This window comes from Leptonychotes weddellii, chromosome 12, assembly GCF_054177405.1.
Source record: "Leptonychotes weddellii isolate Sample4059 chromosome 12, ASM5417740v2, whole genome shotgun sequence".
In the NCBI taxonomy this organism is placed as follows: Eukaryota; Metazoa; Chordata; class Mammalia; order Carnivora; family Phocidae; genus Leptonychotes; species Leptonychotes weddellii.
The window spans coordinates 79,370,690-79,379,794 of record NC_138380.1 but is presented as its reverse complement, the minus strand read 5'-3'; the positions used below and the strand labels follow the sequence as shown (position 1 = coordinate 79,379,794).

At 43.0% G+C, this 9,105-nt stretch overlaps 1 long non-coding RNA gene across 5 annotated transcripts in view; it reads right to left on the bottom strand.

The window, feature by feature from the left end:
• LOC115941843 (uncharacterized) overlaps positions 1-9,105 on the bottom strand; it is a 31,288-nt gene that overhangs the window by 5,778 nt on the left and 16,405 nt on the right. For 3 of the 5 annotated variants that reach the window (XR_014139404.1, XR_014139400.1, XR_014139401.1), the window contains 2 exons: positions 4,739-4,941; positions 3,750-3,825 (listed from right to left, as the gene is read on the bottom strand). This is a non-coding gene — a long non-coding RNA (uncharacterized LOC115941843). Of the gene's footprint in view, positions 1-722; positions 3,658-3,749; positions 3,826-4,738; positions 4,942-9,105 lie in introns of those variants that run through there. The other 2 variants (XR_014139403.1, XR_014139402.1) reach the window with 2 other exon arrangements.

Here is a 9,105-nt window from a genome sequence, read left to right as displayed (position 1 = left end):
CCAAATAATAACCATATCCACCTGGGTTGAATAAGGAGTGGGTGCCTTCAAATATCCATTCTCCCTTTCTTCTTGGTTATAAGAACAATTCAATTTCTGACTAGGCACACGGGTCCAGCAAAAGATTCTGTTTCCCAGTCTTGCCACTGCCCTATGTGACTGTGATCCAGCCAATGAAATATAAACAAAAGTGTTGTGTGGTACTTCCGGTGAGTCTCCTTACAAGTGAGGGGGCGAGACTTCTTCATGTTACTTCCTCTTGCCTAGAATTCAGAGGTAATGGTGAGAGTTCCGGCACTCATTCTGGACCTTGAGGTGACCTTGAGAAAGGGAACCACGCCCTAAGATGTGGAATTTCAAGTTAGACATCTGGGCCCATGACATGATGGAGCCACCATTCCAGCCCTGGATTGCCTGCCTCTGGAGTTCTCTTACACGGGGGAGAAATATACATCTATCTTGTTATAACCACTGTAATAGTGGATTTTCCATCACATAGAGTAAACTCAATTCTAATAGATGGACCTAGACTTCTGCTGACAAACATCTTATAGCTACAAAGGAAGGCAGACTTGGAATAAAGCTGATACCATGGCAGCAGAGCAGAAACAAAAGAAACCAGATCTTTCACTATATAATGGAGCTGCTGGATCAAGCTTCTCCTGAATCTGACATTTATCATGGGACATTGCAGTTACATGAACAAATACAATTGCTTTATTTTTAAAGCTTATTTAAATTGAGGGTTTTGCTGCTTGCAACCAAAAGCATCTTAGTAGCTATATTATTTACCAAAACTCTTAAGGAGGTAATACATTAGTATTTCATTTCCAAAGGAAGCAATACAAGCAGAAGTGTATTTAAAGTGCATCTGGGCTTTCCTTACAGTGAACTCATTAAACACATGGAATAAGGCCTGGATGATTTTTTTAAATCACCTAACATTTATTGAGCCCCTGCTATGAGCCAGGTATTTGATGTAAATTATTCTTCATCCCTGCGATGGTACTGAATGGAAGAAATTATTATTCTGGCTTTGCAAATGGTGAAATAAAGGCCCAGAGATTTAAGTAAGTTGCCCAAGGTCATGTAACTAACAAGGACACAGCTGAGACTGGGAGCCATGCCTGTGGAGATTCCACACCCACGAACTTTGCACCACACTGAGCCCCAGCTGCAGACACCACATGTCCTCATTAACGTTCTGCAGCTCCTGTTTTTAATCTTTGCCTTTGGGAACCTCGCAGCTTGGTCAATTTTGAAGAAGACTTGTATCAGACCATGAAGAGGGGCCTGCAGTTGGGTGACCCAGCATATCTTCCTGGTCAGAGATACAACCATCCCCTCTCTTTCTTGCCTTACCTTGCCCTCTCTCAGTCTCTGGCTTTCTCCGAGGAATGGCACATGTGGACACTTGGACTCTTTCTTCCTCTTTGGGACTGGACCAATTTTAAAGAGCATCTGTCCTGGATATTGGGTCCAGCTCGTTGTCTGCCTTAACAAATTACTCTGTCTCCCTAGGGTTTGTTCCACAAGTCTGCTAAACGTTGGAATCTCCTTTTCGTTTAAGATTTAGAGTTGAACATTATGCTCCAAGATGGCGCTGGCACCGTGAATTAATGCTGATACAGTGCGTCCAGACTGAGCCCACTCAACATCCAGTCCACACTGGGTTTTCGGGCCCTGTTTTGTTCTGTTGGTTTGTGTGCCTATGAATGACTACACTGAAGAGTTCTGGATAATACTGACTGAAGTTAGAGCATGTCCTGTTCATTTGCTGACATTGTGCAATTCAGCATAATAAGCAAACGCCGACTCCAAATGTGAAGTCGTGTGAGGTGTTCTACCTGCGACTCTGTACTAGCAGAAATGATCCCCTTCGGTTAAGTATTTTCAAATAATTCAACATTTTTAAAAAGGCCGTACGTATAAATAGAATAAAATTTCTTTCCCTTGGCCCAACTGCCATGCTTCTGCCTTGGATAAGTCACTGTGAAACGTCAGTGAGGTCACATCAGTCAAAGGAGCCTGTACGGGAATATATAAATCTCAGCCACTGACATTTCTTAGAATGCTAATAACATTTTGTCTGCCCAGACAAGTCAGAGTCTCAAGCTCTTCTATACATAAAGCCACCAAAGTATAATTTATCATGGAACTCTCAGCACATAAAATAATATCCAAGCAAGTTTCCCAAATATACTGATTCTCTGGAGTGTTTCCCAACCCCACGAGAGTTTCACTATTAGCCAATAAAAGAAGCAATGGGGATCCTTCTGTATCCAGGAAATAGGTACTTCCCAATAAGCAACTTAAAAGCATGAAATTCTGTCTTAAATATATTTTATATGCTCATACAACATCTAATAGAGCACTGTTAAAATAGTGTACATTCAAGAGCACGAGCAGACAACCCACAGACTGGGAGAAAATACTTGTGAAAGACATATCCGATAAAAGACTGTTAACCAAAATATACAAAGATCTCCTAAAATTCAACAATAAGAAATCAAACAACCCAATTTTTTAAATGGGCAAAAGATAGGAATAGACCTCTCACAGAAGAAGTTATACAGATGGCAAATAAGCACAAAGATTCTCAACATCTCTGTCTTGAGGGACTTGCAAACTAAAACAAAAATGAGAAACGACTACATACCTATTAGAATCACCAAAATCCAGAACATGGATCCTGGTGAGGATGTGGAGAAACAGCAACTCTCATTCATTGCTGATGGGAAAGCAAAATGGGACAGCCACCCTGGAAGACAGGATGGCACTTGCTTACAAAATGAAATACACTCTCTCCATATATCCAGCAATCATGCTCCTTGGTGTTTCCCCAAGTGAATTAAAAACTCATCTCTACAGAAACCTGCACATGGATGCTTATAACAGCTTTATTCACAATTGCCAAAACTTGGAAGCAACCAAAATGTCCTTTAGTAGATGAATGGATAAATAAGAAACTGTGGTACATCCTGACAATGGAGGATTATTTGGCGCTAAAAAGAAATGAGTTATTAAGATACAAAAGGACATGGAAGAACCCTAAATGCTTATTACTTTAGTAAGGTGTATTTAAAGAAGTCAATCAGAAAAGGCTACATACCATAGGATCCCAACTCTGTGACATTGTGGAAAAGTAAAAAGATTTGTGGTCACCAGGGTTGGGGAGAGGGAGGGATAAATAGGCGGAGCACAGAGGATTTTTAGGCGAATGAAATGTATGGTGGATACATTTCATTATATCTTCCTCCAAACCCAGAGAATGCACACCAGCAAGAGTGAGCCATAATGTAAACTATGGACTTTGGATGATAATAAGGCGTCAGCGTAGGTCCATGGATTATAACAAATGTACCACTCTGGTCCGGGATGTTGGCAGAGGGACAGACTGTGCATTTGTGGGGACAAGGGGTAGCTGGAAACGCTGTACTTTCTACAACTAAATTTTCTATGACCCTAAAACTGCTTTAGAAAATAAAGCCGGTTTTGCCAGGTAATGCAAAGGCTCGACCCAAGCCAACTCCCAACTAGAGATGCCACTGTATGCCTCCATTATCCTGGAGGGAGGTAGCGCAGTCTGAAAAGCAGAAAGTAATGCATTTCCACTGGACACAGTCATGGAAATAGACCAAAGAAGTTTCTGTAACCCTGGAAACAAAGCCAGACATATCATTTCAGTTCTAAAGGGTAGATTCTAAACACCCCTGATGCTCCCCGATGCCACTGTTAATGCCACACACGTTGTCCTCATATGACACACGCCGATCGCAGGAGGGGTGGCCGGAGAGTCCGGGCGAAAAGATCAGCACCTCTGGTCTGAAATTAAAGAAATAAGTGTGGGAGAGTGTAAAATGCAAATTCTTTCTCTTCCAAAGCTAAGAAAGCTACTTCGTTGCCGGGCAGAAAGCCTCTTTACAACTACTGTCAGCTAAAAGACTAAAAGAAAACAACCCCATAGGGAACATCATTTTCCCGTGCCTCACCAGTTCTGAGGAAGTTCATGAACATCCACATGAAAGTGAACTCAAATAGCTCACACGTCCGGGTATGCACTGAACTTTGGAGGTTCCTATTTTAAATGAAAATAAGCGTATAGCACAGCCCCTTATGTGAAGCTCTACCAAGACTCAGACTTAACAATTATGGCTTCTTTGAAAGGACCTTGAAAGGCATTTGGTCCAACCTGCCATCCAATGCAAGAATCTCTTCTGAGACATTTGCTGCCTCGTGCTCGCTTCGGCAGCACATATACTAAAATTGAAACGTTTGCTGCCTCTGCTTAGAGAGAGAGAATTTCTTGTGCCCTAAAATTCCCCATTTCACTATTAGGACATTTTTTTGCTTCTCAGTACCAAAACCTGCCCCCCCCACGTGACTTCTAACCATTGGGCTCTGCCTTCCTTCTAGAACCAGAGAATGAGAATGATCCTTCTTCCTGGCTCCAGCCCTTAGCGGCTGTGTGACCTGCAGCAAGTTACTGAATTGCTGAAATGTTAGCACCATGCCCGGCATATGATTAGCACCCCATAATTATTAGCTGTTAATATAATTCGCTATTAGATACAATGACCCCTCCCATAAACATGGCATGGGGATTCCATTATTAGGCGTGCAAGGAGCAGAGATATTCTCAGATTCCTTTAAATCAGGGACTGTCAACCTTCCTGTGGATTTGGGGGCTATACCCTTGAAGGGTTTAAATGGCATCCTCAGTTATCTTGGGATTCACCTGAATCAGCACTGTTTGGGTGTGGCTCTTCTTCCCTGATGGATTCTCAGCAGGTCAAGTTCTCACGTGTCCTCATGTCTTTGGCACCAGCTTGAGGTCAGGGTCCACCTTTGACCCCTGACCTCTGACCAGCAGCAGGCTGGACTCTGGCTGTATGCACATGACGTGGTGTTCAGTTCAGCAATCTCAATTTCTGGAATTGCCTAGCAACAGAGACATTAAAAAAAAAAAAAAGTTTTATATCTTGCCAAAATTTGGCAGCACACTTTGGTAGAGTTTGAGACAATGCAGTAAACCACCACATATCAAGTGAGAAGTGCTGTCTTAAGCAACGAGATTTATTTGGAGGCCACCTTGGGAAATAGAGGAGTCCAGAATCTCCACCTCAAAGCCAGGCTTCATGGAGACTCGCGCTCAATCCGGGAGCTGGAAGGTTGCTTAGGATACAGCGCGGCTCTAACAACTGGGTTATAACAGTAAATAAAATTGCCATCTGTTGAGCTCTTAATATGGGCCAGGCGCTGTGCCAAGCATTTTACAAGTGTTAGCTATCTTTTTTTTTTTTTAAACCTGTTTAAATTGTGAAATAAAATACTCTTAGATTAAAGTGTTCAAAACAAATGTACAGCATAATGAACAATCACAAAGCAAACACTAGGATAACGACCTCCTCGGTCAAGAAATAGAATACCTTCAAGCACTGCAGGACCTCCTCTGCCCCAAGTATCCCTGTCTATCCCAGAACCCTCCCCTCCCCAGAAGCAACCAGCCTTCCAACTTTTGTGATCATCGCTTCCTTACTTTTCTTGATAATTTGCTCAACAATATATGCTCTACAACATAAACTCCATTATATAGAGTTTAGTGTTACCAATTCTTAAAGTAAAATTGTATAGTACGTATTATTTCTTTTGTTCAATATTGTGTTTGTAAAACTCATTCATGTTGTTCCCCACAGCATAGTTCATTCATTTTTTTTGGTGCTGTATAGTACTCCATCGTGTGAATGTATCACAATCTATGTATTCACTCTACAGTTGATGGATCTTTGTGTTGTTTCTAGCATGAGGCGATGAACAAAGTTACAGACAAGCTTGTATATGCATTCCAGTGTACATGAGAAGTTCTTCTTAGAGGTGTATATCCAAGAATAGAATTACTGGGTTGTGCAATGTGCCTGCCTTCAGGTTACTAGATAATGCTAAAGTGTTTTCCAAAATGCTTATACTCATCACATTCCCACCAGCAGCATTGAGATTCCTGGTTCTCCACATGCTCTTCAACACTTGGTATTAATAGATTTTTCAAATTTTGCCAATCTGATATGCATGTGTAGTATTTAATTATAGTTTTAATGGTAGTTTAAAACTTTAAATACATTGACTCCTACTTCATACATTCATCTCGATCTCACTACTTTCACTCAACACTGCGTTTATAGGATTCATCTGTGTTGTTGCGTATGGAACCTCACTGTATCTCCCTCATTAATGAGGTTGATCTTATTTCCATATATTTTTGAGCTATGCTCTATCCTCTTTCGGTAAATGCTCGTTCAAGTCTTTTGCTTGTTTGTCCATGGGGTTGGCTGGGTTTTTTTCTTATTGATTTGTAGATTTTTCCCAGTTCGATTCTAGATACTGGTTCTCTAGTAGTCTTACGTGTTGCAAATAATTTCTTTGACTCTCTCATGTGCCTCTTTAATCCTCATGAGCTGAAGAAAAAGATATTGTGGCATCTGTTTCATGGTTGAGGAGACAGAACAGAGCCTTCAAGAAGGTCACTGCCTTGTTCTGGGTCCCCTCCCCACCCAATCAGCCTCACAGCTGGGCAAGCAAGCCTGGCTCTGTCCCCTAGCCACGTGCAGGGGGGACCCGTCAGTCCTCTCCCATGCTCTGCGGTCCTTCCGCTCCTTCCGCCCCAGCTCCGCTCTTCACTTCTTCTTCCTTGCTGATGACTCCCACTTTCTGCCCTCTCCTCGTGTGACCTTTCTCATGTCCCTAGTTCCAGATGTTGTCACTCCCCGAAGGAGGTCGTCAGCTCCATCTGGCACCGTCCCCGTCAAGGACGGGCTTCACACCAGACCGCATCACAGCCGGGGCTCCAGCACTCTCCCAGTCCACCTGTGGCCAGTGTGGCGGAGTCCCAGGGCCAGCCTGCATCGGGTGGAGCCATGGGCATAGGGGAAACTCAGCAGAGAGACTGCTCTGCCAAGCCTCTGTCTCCTCCCGATCTTCACGTTTCTGGCTAATCCTCGCCTGCTATTTTCACACCATCCTAATGACAACTCCCAGTCAGTCTGTCCAACACGCCTGAGCGTCTTCCAGGATGCCACGCTCCCTACCCAAGCCCAGCCAAGCCTCAGTTCCCATCAATTCCTATCAAGCCCTATCCGGTCTAAGTCTCTCCTAAGTCTACCCACTCTCTCCAGGGTACACCCATTGGGCCTCCACCCTAGTCCAGGTTCCGCCCCAGGGCAGACTACCACCACTCCCACCTGGAAGCCAAAAGCTACCTCATGTTCTCTTCACTTCCAGTCTCTCCTCTTCCTAATCTGTTCTCCACACAGCAGCCAGGGGAATCTATTCAAAATGCCGGTCCGATCATGTCAGATTGTTCAAAACTTTCAATTGGCTTCCATTTCTCTTGGCATAAAAACCAAAACCCACAAGATGAACCCCAAGGCCCTGCAAGGTTTAGCCCTTGCCTCCTCTTCACTCTTCCCCTTGCTCCCTGCTCTTTGCTCCCCTGGGAATCCTTCCGGTCCTATTGACAGGCCAGGCACGCTCTCACCACAGGGCCTTTGCACTTGCAGTGTGAGCTGCCCGGCATGCTGTGGTCACCTACTACCACACCCCGCCTGGTTAATTTCAGGCCTCAGCAGTTGTGGCCTCTCTGACATGCACAGGTGACCTGCACATCCCTGCATACCCGTTACCTCGGTTGTAGGCCGAACATGGTTCGTGCAAACAATATAGGATTGTCTCCCGCCTGTCAGACAGGCAAAGATTATGATTATTGATAAAATCCTGTGTTGAGGCTGCAAGAAAACATGCACTCCGATTTGACTCCACCTGAATGGTAGGAAGTATGGCACCAGCTGTCATTTAAATGTTTCAGACCCTTTGCCCCAACATTTCCACCTCCAGGAATGTATCCTTTAGAAAGAAATACTCCCACCAGTTTATTGGAAAGGTCATGCTGAACAAGTTCTGTGGTATCATTGTTTGTAATAGTGAAAAGTAGAAACAGTACACATATCAATAAGACACTAAACTGTGGTACATTCATAAAATGGAGTATGACTCAGCCGTTTAAAAGAACAGGGTAGATCTCTTTGTATTCATGTGGAAGGATGTCTAAGATACATCAAGCTAAAAAAAATTAAAAAGACTATGGTTCTATTTTTATGTTTTTAAAATATAAGACAGCTGTAGTTTTAAAAGTTGAAGAAAATGCACAAACCTATTGACGGTGGCTATCTCTGGGGAAGCAAGATGAGTTAACAGGGGATTTTTCTTCTCTATATTATATATTTCTTTTTTTTTTTAAAGATTTTATTTATTTATTTGAGAGAGAGAATGAGAGACAGAGAGCATGAGAGGGAGGAGGGTCAGAGGGAGAAGCAGACTCCCCACTGAGCAGGGAGCCCGACGTGGGACTCAATCCTGGGACTCCAGGATCATGACCTGAGCCGAAGGCAGTCGCCCAACCAACTGAGCCACCCAGGCGCCCATCTATATTATATATTTCTGTGATGTTTGATTTTGCTCTTTTATTACCAGTTTATAATCTGAAAAAAATTTAATGCAGAAAGAAAGATCACAGTTACAAAATTAAACCTAGAGTGTCTCTCTTCTCCCTAGAAGCACTCTGAGGTCAGCAAGTGCTTTATCCTATTCAGTGTTGTCTCCCCACAGCCTAACCAGTGCCAGGTACATAGAAGGTGTCCACTGAACATTTGTTCATTGAATGAATAAATGAATGAATGAATGAGTTGTTTCTGTGGCCCCGTAAAATGGTGTGCCCACTCAATACTCCAGGAACAGACCCGTGGCTGCCTCCTCTCTTGAGCTGTACTCCATGCTGTAAAAAAAGTCGTAAAGTGTTTCACCATCAGGTTGTTTGCTGATATTGAGTTTTAGAGCCTTCATACAAGTACTGATTTAGGCAAATAATTTTACATTTTGTCCCTGTCAAATTTTATCTTTAGAGTTTTGTTCACACCTGCCAAGGTATTTTAAAACCCAATCCCTGACATCTAACTAAATATAAGTCCCACTAGCTTTATGTTACCCACACTTGATTTATATGACTCATATGTTTACTTCCAATTTAGTTATAAACAAAGAAAACTGCACAGGACA